This window comes from Taudactylus pleione, unplaced genomic scaffold (genome assembly GCF_031769625.1).
Source record: "Taudactylus pleione unplaced genomic scaffold, aTauple2 ptg001472l, whole genome shotgun sequence".
In the NCBI taxonomy this organism is placed as follows: Eukaryota; Metazoa; Chordata; class Amphibia; order Anura; family Myobatrachidae; genus Taudactylus; species Taudactylus pleione.
Window position 1 is genome coordinate 231944 of NW_028285870.1, and position 12851 is coordinate 244794.

Sequence of the window (12851 nt, forward strand, 5' to 3'; positions counted from 1 at the left end):
GAATGACTATACACACAGTATAATAGTGACTGTAGTAATAGAGAGAGCAGCACTACATTGTAGCTAATGCTGACTGACTATACACACAGTATAATAGTGACTGTAGTAATAGAGAGAGCAGCACTACATTGTAGCTAATGCTGAATGACTATACACACAGTATAATAGTGACTGTAGTAATAGAGAGAGCAGCACTACATTGTAGCGAATGCTGAATGACTATACACACTGTATAATAGTGACTGTAGTAATAGAGAGAGCAGCACTACATTGTAGCGAATGCTGAATGACTATACACACAGTATAATAGTGACTGTAGTAATAGAGAGAGCAGCACTACATTGTAGCGAATGCTGACTGACTATACACACAGTATAATAGTGAGTGTAGTAATAGAGAGAGCAGCACTACATTGTAGCGAATGCTGAATGACTATGCACACAGTATAATAGTGACTAGTAATAGAGAGAGCTGCACTACATTGTAGCGAATGCTGACTGACTATACACACAGTATAATAGTGACTGTAGTAATAGAGAGAGCAGCACTACATTGTAGCGAATGCTGAATGACTATACACACAGTATAATAGTGACTGTAGTAATAGAGAGAGCAGCACTACATTGTAGCGAATGCTGAATGACTATACACACAGTATAATAGTGACTGTAGTAATAGAGAGAGCAGCACTACATTGTAGCTAATGCTGACTGACTATACACACACTATAATAGTGACTGTAGTAATAGAGAGAACAGCACTACATTGTAGCTAATGCTGAATGACTATACACACAGTATAATAGTGACTGTAGTAATAGAGAGAACAGCACTACATTGTAGCTAATGCTGAATGACTATACGCAGTATAATAGTGACTGTAGTAATAGAGAGCAGCACTACATTGTAGCTAATGCTGAATGACTATACGCAGTATAATAGTGACTGTAGTAATAGAGAGAGCAGCACTACATTGTAGCTAATGCTGACTGACTATACGCAGTATAATAGTGACTGTAGTAATAGAGAGAGCAGCACTACATTGTAGCTAATGCTGAATGACTATACACACAGTATAATAGTGACTGTAGTAATAGAGAGAGCAGCACTACATTGTAGAGAATGCTGAATGACTATACACAGTATAATAGTGAATGTAGTAATAGAGAGAGAAGCACTACATTGTAGCGAATGCTGAATGACTATACACACAGTATAATAGTGACTGTAGTAATAGAGAGAGCAGCACTACATTGTAGCTAATGCTGACTGACTATACACACAGTATAATAGTGACTGTAGTAATAGAGAGAGCAGCACTACATTGTAGCTAATGCTGACTGACTATACACACAGTATAATAGTGACTGTAGTAATAGAGAGCGCAGCACTACATTGTAGTGAATGCTGAATGACTATACACACAGTATAATAGTGACTGTAGTAATAGAGAGAGCAGCACTACATTGTAGCTAATGCTGACTGACTATACACACAGTATAATAGTGACTGTAGTAATAGAGAGAGCAGCACTACATTGTAGTGAATGCTGAATGACTATACACACAGTATAATAGTGACTGTAGTAATAGAGAGAGCAGCACTACATTGTAGCTAACGCTGACTGACTATACACAGTATGATAGTGACTGTAGTAATAGAGAGAGCAGCACTACATTGTAGCTAATGCTGACTGACTATACACAGTATAATAGTGACTGTAGTAATAGAGAGAGCAGCACTACATTGTAGCTAATGCTGAATGACTATACACACAGTATAATAGTGACTGTAGTAATAGAGAGAGCAGCACTACATTGTAGCTAATGCTGAATGACTATACACACAGTATAATAGTGACTGTAGTAATAGAGAGAGCAGCACTACATTGTAGCTAATGCTGACTGACTATACACACAGTATAATAGTGACTGTAGTAATAGAGAGAGCAGCACTACATTGTAGCTAATGCTGACTGACTATACACACAGTATAATGGTGACTGTAGTAATAGAGAGAGCAGCACTACATTGTAGCTAATGCTGACTATACACACAGTATAATAGTGACTGTAGTAATAGAGAGAGCAGCACTACATTGTAGCGAATGCTGAATGACTATACACACAGTATAATAGTGACTGTAGTAATAGAGAGAGCAGCACTACATTGTAGCGAATGCTGAATGACTATACACACAGTATAATAGTGACTGTAGTAATAGAGAGAGCAGCACTACATTGTAGCGAATGCTGAATGACTATACACAGTATAATAGTGACTGTAGTAATAGAGAGAGCAGCACTACATTGTAGCGAATGCTTACTGACTATACACACAGTATAATAGTGACTGTAGTAATAGAGAGAGCAGCACTACATTGTAGCTAATGCTGAATGACTATACACACAGTATAATAGTGACTGTAGTAATAGAGAGAGCAGCACTACATTGTAGCGAATGCTGAATGACTATACGCACAGTATAATAGTGACTGTAGTAATAGAGAGAGCAGCACTACATTGTAGCGAATGCTGAATGACTATACACAGTATAATAGTGACTGTAGTAATAGAGAGAGCAGCACTACATTGTAGCGAATGCTGAATGACTATACACACAGTATAATAGTGACTGTAGTAATAGAGAGAGCAGCACTACATTGTAGCTAATGCTGACTGACTATACACACAGTATAATAGTGACTGTAGTAATAGAGAGAGCAGCACTACATTGTAGCTAATGCTGACTGACTATACACACAGTATAATAGTGACTGTAGTAAAAGAGAGAGCAGCACTACATTGTAGCTAATGCTGACTGACTATACACACAGTATAATAGTGACTGTAGTAATAGAGAGAGCAGCACTACATTGTAGTGAATGCTGAATGACTATACACAGTATAATAGTGACTGTAGTAATAGAGAGAGCAGCACTACATTGTATCGAATGCTGACTGACTAAACACACAGTATAATAGTGACTGTAGTAATAGAGAGAGCAGCACTACATTGTAGCGAATGCTGAATGACTATACACAGTATAATAGTGACTGTAGTAATAGAGAGAGCAGCACTACATTGTAGCGAATGCTGACTGACTATACACACAGTATAATAGTGACTGTAGTAATAGAGAGAGCAGCACTACATTGTAGCGAATGCTGACTGACTATACACAGTATAATAGTGACTGTAGTAATAGAGAGAGCAGCACTACATTGTAGCGAATGCTGAATGACTATACACAGTATAATAGTGACTGTAGTAATAGAGAGAGCAGCACTACATTGTAGCGAATGCTGAATGACTATACACAGTATAATAGTGACTGTAGTAATAGAGAGAGCAGCACTACATTGTAGCTAATGCTGAATGACTATACACACAGTATAATAGTGACTGTAGTAATAGAGAGAGCAGCACTACATTGTAGCTAATGCTGACTATACACACAGTATAATAATGACTGTAGTAATAGAGAGAGCAGCACTACATTGTAGCTAATGCTGACTGACTATACACACAGTATAATAGTGACTGTAGTAATAGAGAGAGCAGCACTACATTGTAGCTAATGCTGAATGACTATATACACAGTATAATAGTGACTGTAGTAATAGAGAGAGCAGCACTACATTGTAGCGAATGCTGAATGACTATACACACAGTATAATAGTGACTGTAGTAATAGAGAGAGCAGCACTACATTGTAGCGAATGCTGAATGACTATATACACAGTATAATAGTGACTGTAGTAATAGAGAGAGCAGCACTACATTGTAGCGAATGCTGAATGACTATACACACAGTATAATAGTGACTGTAGTAATAGAGAGAGCAGCACTACATTGTAGCGAATGCTGAATGACTATACACACAGTATAATAGTGACTGTAGTAATAGAGAGAGCAGCACTACATTGTAGCGAATGCTGACTGACTATACACACAGTATAATAGTGACTGTAGTAATAGAGAGAGCAGCACTACATTGTAGCTAATGCTGAATGACTATACACAGTATAATAGTGACTGTAGTAATAGAGAGAGCAGCACTACATTGTAGCGAATGCTGAATGACTATACACAAAGTATAATAGTGACTGTAGTAATAGAGAGAGCAGCACTACATTGTAGCTAATGCTGACTGACTATACACACAGTATAATAGTGACTGTAGTAATAGAGAGAGCAGCACTACATTGTAGCTAATGCTGACTGACTATACACACAGTATAATAGTGACTGTAGTAATAGAGAGCGCAGCACTACATTGTAGTGAATGCTGAATGACTATACACACAGTATAATAGTGACTGTAGTAATAGAGAGAGCAGCACTACATTGTAGCTAATGCTGACTGACTATACACACAGTATAATAGTGACTGTAGTAATAGAGAGAGCAGCACTACATTGTAGTGAATGCTGAATGACTATACACACAGTATAATAGTGACTGTAGTAATAGAGAGAGCAGCACTACATTGTAGCTAATGCTGACTGACTATACACAGTATAATAGTGACTGTAGTAATAGAGAGAGCAGCACTACATTGTAGCTAATGCTGACTGACTATACACAGTATAATAGTGACTGTAGTAATAGAGAGAGCAGCACTACATTGTAGCTAATGCTGAATGACTATACACACAGTATAATAGTGACTGTAGTAATAGAGAGAGCAGCACTACATTGTAGCTAATGCTGAATGACTATACACACAGTATAATAGTGACTGTAGTAATAGAGAGAGCAGCACTACATTGTAGCTAATGCTGACTGACTATACACACAGTATAATAGTGACTGTAGTAATAGAGAGAGCAGCACTACATTGTAGTTAATGCTGACTGACTATACACACAGTATAATGGTGACTGTAGTAATAGAGAGAGCAGCACTACATTGTAGCTAATGCTGACTATACACACAGTATAATAGTGACTGTAGTAATAGAGAGAGCAGCACTACATTGTAGCGAATGCTGAATGACTATACACACAGTATAATAGTGACTGTAGTAATAGAGAGAGCAGCACTACATTGTAGCAAATGCTGAATGACTATACACACAGTATAATAGTGACTGTAGTAATAGAGAGAGCAGCACTACATTGTAGCGAATGCTGAATGACTATACGCACAGTATAATAGTGACTGTAGTAATAGAGAGAGCAGCACTACATTGTAGCGAATGCTGAATGACTATACACAGTATAATAGTGACTGTAGTAATAGAGAGAGCAGCACTACATTGTAGCGAATGCTGAATGACTATACACACAGTATAATAGTGACTGTAGTAATAGAGAGAGCAGCACTACATTGTAGCTAATGCTGACTGACTATACACACAGTATAATAGTGACTGTAGTAATAGAGAGAGCAGCACTACATTGTAGCTAATGCTGACTGACTATACACACAGTATAATAGTGACTGTAGTAATAGAGAGAGCAGCACTACATTGTAGCTAATGCTGACTGACTATACACACAGTATAATAGTGACTGTAGTAATAGAGAGAGCAGCACTACATTGTAGCTAATGCTGACTATACACACAGTATAATAATGACTGTAGTAATAGAGAGAGCAGCACTACATTGTAGCTAATGCTGAATGACTATATACACAGTATAATAGTGACTGTAGTAATAGAGAGAGCAGCACTACATTGTAGCGAATGCTGAATGACTATACACACAGTATAATAGTGACTGTAGTAATAGAGAGAGCAGCACTACATTGTAGCGAATGCTGAATGACTATACACACAGTATAATAGTGACTGTAGTAATAGAGAGAGCAGCACTACATTGTAGCGAATGCTGAATGACTATACACACAGTATAATAGTGACTGTAGTAATAGAGAGAGCAGCACTACATTGTAGCGAATGCTGAATGACTATATACACAGTATAATAGTGACTGTAGTAATAGAGAGAGCAGCACTACATTGTAGCGAATGCTGAATGACTATACACACAGTATAATAGTGACTGTAGTAATAGAGAGAGCAGCACTACATTGTAGCGAATGCTGAATGACTATACACACAGTATAATAGTGACTGTAGTAATAGAGAGAGCAGCACTACATTGTAGCGAATGCTGAATGACTATACACACAGTATAATAGTGACTGTAGTAATAGAGAGAGCAGCACTACATTGTAGCGAATGCTGACTGACTATACACACAGTATAATAGTGAGTGTAGTAATAGAGAGAGCAGCACTACATTGTAGCGAATGCTGAATGACTATACACACAGTATAATAGTGACTGTAGTAATAGAGAGAGCAGCACTACATTGTAGCGAATGCTGAATGACTATACACAAAGTATAATAGTGACTGTAGTAATAGAGAGAGCAGCACTACATTGTAGCGAATGCTGAATGACTATACACAAAGTATAATAGTGACTGTAGTAATAGAGAGAGCAGCACTACATTGTAGCGAATGCTGACTGACTATACACAAAGTATAATAGTGACTGTAGTAATAGAGAGAGCAGCACTACATTGTAGCTAATGCTGACTGACTATACACACAGTATAATAGTGACTGTAGTAATAGAGAGCGCAGCACTACATTGTAGTGAATGCTGAATGACTATACACACAGTATAATAGTGACTGTAGTAATAGAGAGAGCAGCACTACATTGTAGCTAATGCTGACTGACTATACACACAGTATAATAGTGACTGTAGTAATAGAGAGAGCAGCACTACATTGTAGTGAATGCTGAATGACTATACACACAGTATAATAGTGACTGTAGTAATAGAGAGAGCAGCACTACATTGTAGCTAATGCTGACTGACTATACACAGTATAATAGTGACTGTAGTAATAGAGAGAGCAGCACTACATTGTAGCTAATGCTGACTGACTATACACAGTATAATAGTGACTGTAGTAATAGAGAGAGCAGCACTACATTGTAGCTAATGCTGAATGACTATACACACAGTATAATAGTGACTGTAGTAATAGAGAGAGCAGCACTACATTGTAGCTAATGCTGAATGACTATACACACAGTATAATAGTGACTGTAGTAATAGAGAGAGCAGCACTACATTGTAGCTAATGCTGACTGACTATACACACAGTATAATAGTGACTGTAGTAATAGAGAGAGCAGCACTACATTGTAGCTAATGCTGACTGACTATACACACAGTATAATGGTGACTGTAGTAATAGAGAGAGCAGCACTACATTGTAGCTAATGCTGACTATACACACAGTATAATAGTGACTGTAGTAATAGAGAGAGCAGCACTACATTGTAGCGAATGCTGAATGACTATACACACAGTATAATAGTGACTGTAGTAATAGAGAGAGCAGCACTACATTGTAGCTAATGCTGAATGACTATACACACAGTATAATAGTGACTGTAGTAATAGAGAGAGCAGCACTACATTGTAGCGAATGCTGAATGACTATACGCACAGTATAATAGTGACTGTAGTAATAGAGAGAGCAGCACTACATTTTAGCAAATGCTGAATGACTATACACAGTATAATAGTGACTGTAGTAATAGAGAGAGCAGCACTACATTGTAGCGAATGCTGAATGACTATACACACAGTATAATAGTGACTGTAGTAATAGAGAGAGCAGCACTACATTGTAGCTAATGCTGACTGACTATACACACAGTATAATAGTGACTGTAGTAATAGAGAGAGCAGCACTACATTGTAGCTAATGCTGACTGACTATACACACAGTATAATAGTGACTGTAGTAATAGAGAGAGCAGCACTACATTGTAGCTAATGCTGACTGACTATACACACAGTATAATAGTGACTGTAGTAATAGAGAGAGCAGCACTACATTGTAGTGAATGCTGAATGACTATACACAGTATAATAGTGACTGTAGTAATAGAGAGAGCAGCACTACATTGTAGCGAATGCTGACTGACTAAACACACAGTATAATAGTGACTGTAGTAATAGAGAGAGCAGCACTACATTGTAGCGAATGCTGAATGACTATACACAGTATAATAGTGACTGTAGTAATAGAGAGAGCAGCACTACATTGTAGCGAATGCTGACTGACTATACACACAGTATAATAGTGACTGTAGTAATAGAGAGAGCAGCACTACATTGTAGCGAATGCTGACTGACTATACACAGTATAATAGTGACTGTAGTAATAGAGAGAGCAGCACTACATTGTAGCTAATGCTGAATGACTATACACAGTATAATAGTGACTGTAGTAATAGAGAGAGCAGCACTACATTGTAGCGAATGCTGAATGACTATACACAGTATAATAGTGACTGTAGTAATAGAGAGAGCAGCACTACATTGTAGCTAATGCTGAATGACTATACACACAGTATAATAGTGACTGTAGTAATAGAGAGAGCAGCACTACATTGTAGCTAATGCTGACTATACACACAGTATAATAATGACTGTAGTAATAGAGAGAGCAGCACTACATTGTCGCTAATGCTGACTGACTATACACACAGTATAATAGTGACTGTAGTAATAGAGAGAGCAGCACTACATTGTAGCTAATGCTGAATGACTATATACACAGTATAATAGTGACTGTAGTAATAGAGAGAGCAGCACTACATTGTAGCGAATGCTGAATGACTATACACACAGTATAATAGTGACTGTAGTAATAGAGAGAGCAGCACTACATTGTAGTGAATGCTGAATGACTATACACACAGTATAATAGTGACTGTAGTAATAGAGAGAGCAGCACTACATTGTAGCGAATGCTGAATGACTATACACACAGTATAATAGTGACTGTAGTAATAGAGAGAGCAGCACTACATTGTAGCGAATGCTGAATGACTATACACACAGTATAATAGTGACTGTAGTAATAGAGAGAGCAGCACTACATTGTAGCGAATGCTGAATGACTATACACACAGTATAATAGTGACTGTAGTAATAGAGAGAGCAGCACTACATTGTAGCGAATGCTGACTGACTATACACACAGTATAATAGTGAGTGTAGTAATAGAGAGAGCAGCACTACATTGTAGCGAATGCTGAATGACTATACACACAGTATAATAGTGACTGTAGTAATAGAGAGAGCAGCACTACATTGTAGCGAATGCTGAATGACTATACACAAAGTATAATAGTGACTGTAGTAATAGAGAGAGCAGCACTACATTGTAGCTAATGCTGAATGACTATACACAAAGTATAATAGTGACTGTAGTAATAGAGAGAGCAGCACTACATTGTAGCTAATGCTGAATGACTATACACAGTATAATAGTGACTGTAGTAATAGAGAGAGCAGCACTACATTGTAGCGAATGCTGAATGACTATACACAAAGTATAATAGTGACTGTAGTAATAGAGAGAGCAGCACTACATTGTAGCTAATGCTGACTGACTATACACACAGTATAATAGTGACTGTAGTAATAGAGAGAGCAGCTCTACATTGTAGCTAATGCTGAATGACTATACACACAGTATAATAGTGACTGTAGTAATAGAGAGAGCAGCACTACATTGTAGCGAATGCTGAATGACTATACACACAGTATAATAGTGACTGTAGTAATAGAGAGAACAGCACTACATTGTAGCGAATGCTGAATGACTATACACAGTATAATAGTGACTGTAGTAATAGAGAGAGCAGCACTACATTGTAGCGAATGCTGACTGACTATACACACAGTATAATAGTGACTGTAGTAATAGAGAGAGCAGCACTACATTGTAGCTAATGCTGAATGACTATACACACAGTATAATAGTGACTGTAGTAATAGAGAGAGCAGCACTACATTGTAGCTAATGCTGACTGACTATACGCAGTATAATAGTGACTGTAGTAATAGAGAGAGCAGCACTACATTGTAGCGAATGCTGAATGACTATATACACAGTATAATAGTGACTGTAGTAATAGAGAGAGCAGCACTACATTGTAGCTAATGCTGAATGACTATACACACAGTATAATAGTGACTGTAGTAATAGAGAGAGCAGCACTACATTGTAGAGAATGCTGAATGACTATACACACAGTATAATAGTGACTGTAGTAATAGAGAGAGTAGCACTACATTGTAGCGAATGCTGAATGACTATACACACAGTATAATAGTGACTGTAGTAATAGAGAGAGCAGCACTACATTGTAGCTAATGCTGACTGACTATACACACAGTATAATAGTGACTGTAGTAATAGAGAGCGCAGCACTACATTGTAGCTAATCCTGACTGACTATACACACAGTATAATAGTGACTGTAGTAATAGAGAGAGCAGCACTACATTGTAGCGAATGCTGAATGACTATACACGGTATAATAGTGACTGTAGTAATAGAGAGAGCAGCACTACATTGTAGCGAATGCTGAATGACTATACACAGTATAATAGTGACTGTAGTAATAGAGAGAGCAGCACTACATTGTAGCGAATGCTGAATGACTATACACACAGTTTAATAGTGACTGTAGTAATAGAGAGAGCAGCACTACATTGTAGCTAATGCTGACTGACTATACACAGTATAATAGTGACTGTAGTAATAGAGAGAGCAGTACTACATTGTAGCTAATGCTGACTGACTATACACAGTATAATAGTGACTGTAGTAATAGAGAGAGCAGCACTACATTGTAGCGAATGCTGACTGACTATACACACAGTATAATAGTGACTGTAGTAATAGAGAGAGCAGCACTACATTGTAGCGAATGCTGACTGACTATACACACAGTATAATAGTGACTGTAGTAATAGAGAGAGCAGCACTACATTGTAGCGAATGCTGAATGACTATACACACAGTATAATAGTGACTGTAGTAATAGAGAGAGCAGCACTACATTGTAGCGAATGCTGACTGACTATACACACAGTATAATAGTGAGTGTAGTAATAGAGAGAGCAGCACTACATTGTAGCGAATGCTGAATGACTATACACACAGTATAATAGTGACTGTAGTAATAGAGAGAGCAGCACTACATTGTAGCGAATGCTGAATGACTATACACAAAGTATAATAGTGACTGTAGTAATAGAGAGAGCAGCACTACATTGTAGCGAATGCTGAATGACTATACACAAAGTATAATAGTGACTGTAGTAATAGAGAGAGCAGCACTACATTGTAGCGAATGCTGACTGACTATACACAAAGTATAATAGTGACTGTAGTAATAGAGAGAGCAGCACTACATTGTAGCTAATGCTGACTGACTATACACACAGTATAATAGTGACTGTAGTAATAGAGAGCGCAGCACTACATTGTAGTGAATGCTGAATGACTATACACACAGTATAATAGTGACTGTAGTAATAGAGAGAGCAGCACTACATTGTAGCTAATGCTGACTGACTATACACACAGTATAATAGTGACTGTAGTAATAGAGAGAGCAGCACTACATTGTAGTGAATGCTGAATGACTATACACACAGTATAATAGTGACTGTAGTAATAGAGAGAGCAGCACTACATTGTAGCTAATGCTGACTGACTATACACAGTATAATAGTGACTGTAGTAATAGAGAGAGCAGCACTACATTGTAGCTAATGCTGACTGACTATACACAGTATAATAGTGACTGTAGTAATAGAGAGAGCAGCACTACATTGTAGCTAATGCTGAATGACTATACACACAGTATAATAGTGACTGTAGTAATAGAGAGAGCAGCACTACATTGTAGCTAATGCTGAATGACTATACACACAGTATAATAGTGACTGTAGTAATAGAGAGAGCAGCACTACATTGTAGCTAATGCTGACTGACTATACACACAGTATAATAGTGACTGTAGTAATAGAGAGAGCAGCACTACATTGTAGCTAATGCTGACTGACTATACACACAGTATAATGGTGACTGTAGTAATAGAGAGAGCAGCACTACATTGTAGCTAATGCTGACTATACACACAGTATAATAGTGACTGTAGTAATAGAGAGAGCAGCACTACATTGTAGCGAATGCTGAATGACTATACACACAGTATAATAGTGACTGTAGTAATAGAGAGAGCAGCACTACATTGTAGCTAATGCTGAATGACTATACACACAGTATAATAGTGACTGTAGTAATAGAGAGAGCAGCACTACATTGTAGCGAATGCTGAATGACTATACGCACAGTATAATAGTGACTGTAGTAATAGAGAGAGCAGCACTACATTTTAGCAAATGCTGAATGACTATACACAGTATAATAGTGACTGTAGTAATAGAGAGAGCAGCACTACATTGTAGCGAATGCTGAATGACTATACACACAGTATAATAGTGACTGTAGTAATAGAGAGAGCAGCACTACATTGTAGCTAATGCTGACTGACTATACACACAGTATAATAGTGACTGTAGTAATAGAGAGAGCAGCACTACATTGTAGCTAATGCTGACTGACTATACACACAGTATAATAGTGACTGTAGTAATAGAGAGAGCAGCACTACATTGTAGCTAATGCTGACTGACTATACACACAGTATAATAGTGACTGTAGTAATAGAGAGAGCAGCACTACATTGTAGTGAATGCTGAATGACTATACACAGTATAATAGTGACTGTAGTAATAGAGAGAGCAGCACTACATTGTAGCGAATGCTGACTGACTAAACACACAGTATAATAGTGACTGTAGTAATAGAGAGAGCAGCACTACATTGTAGCGAATGCTGAATGACTATACACAGTATAATAGTGACTGTAGTAATAGAGAGAGCAGCACTACATTGTAGCGAATGCTGACTGACTATACACACAGTATAATAGTGACTGTAG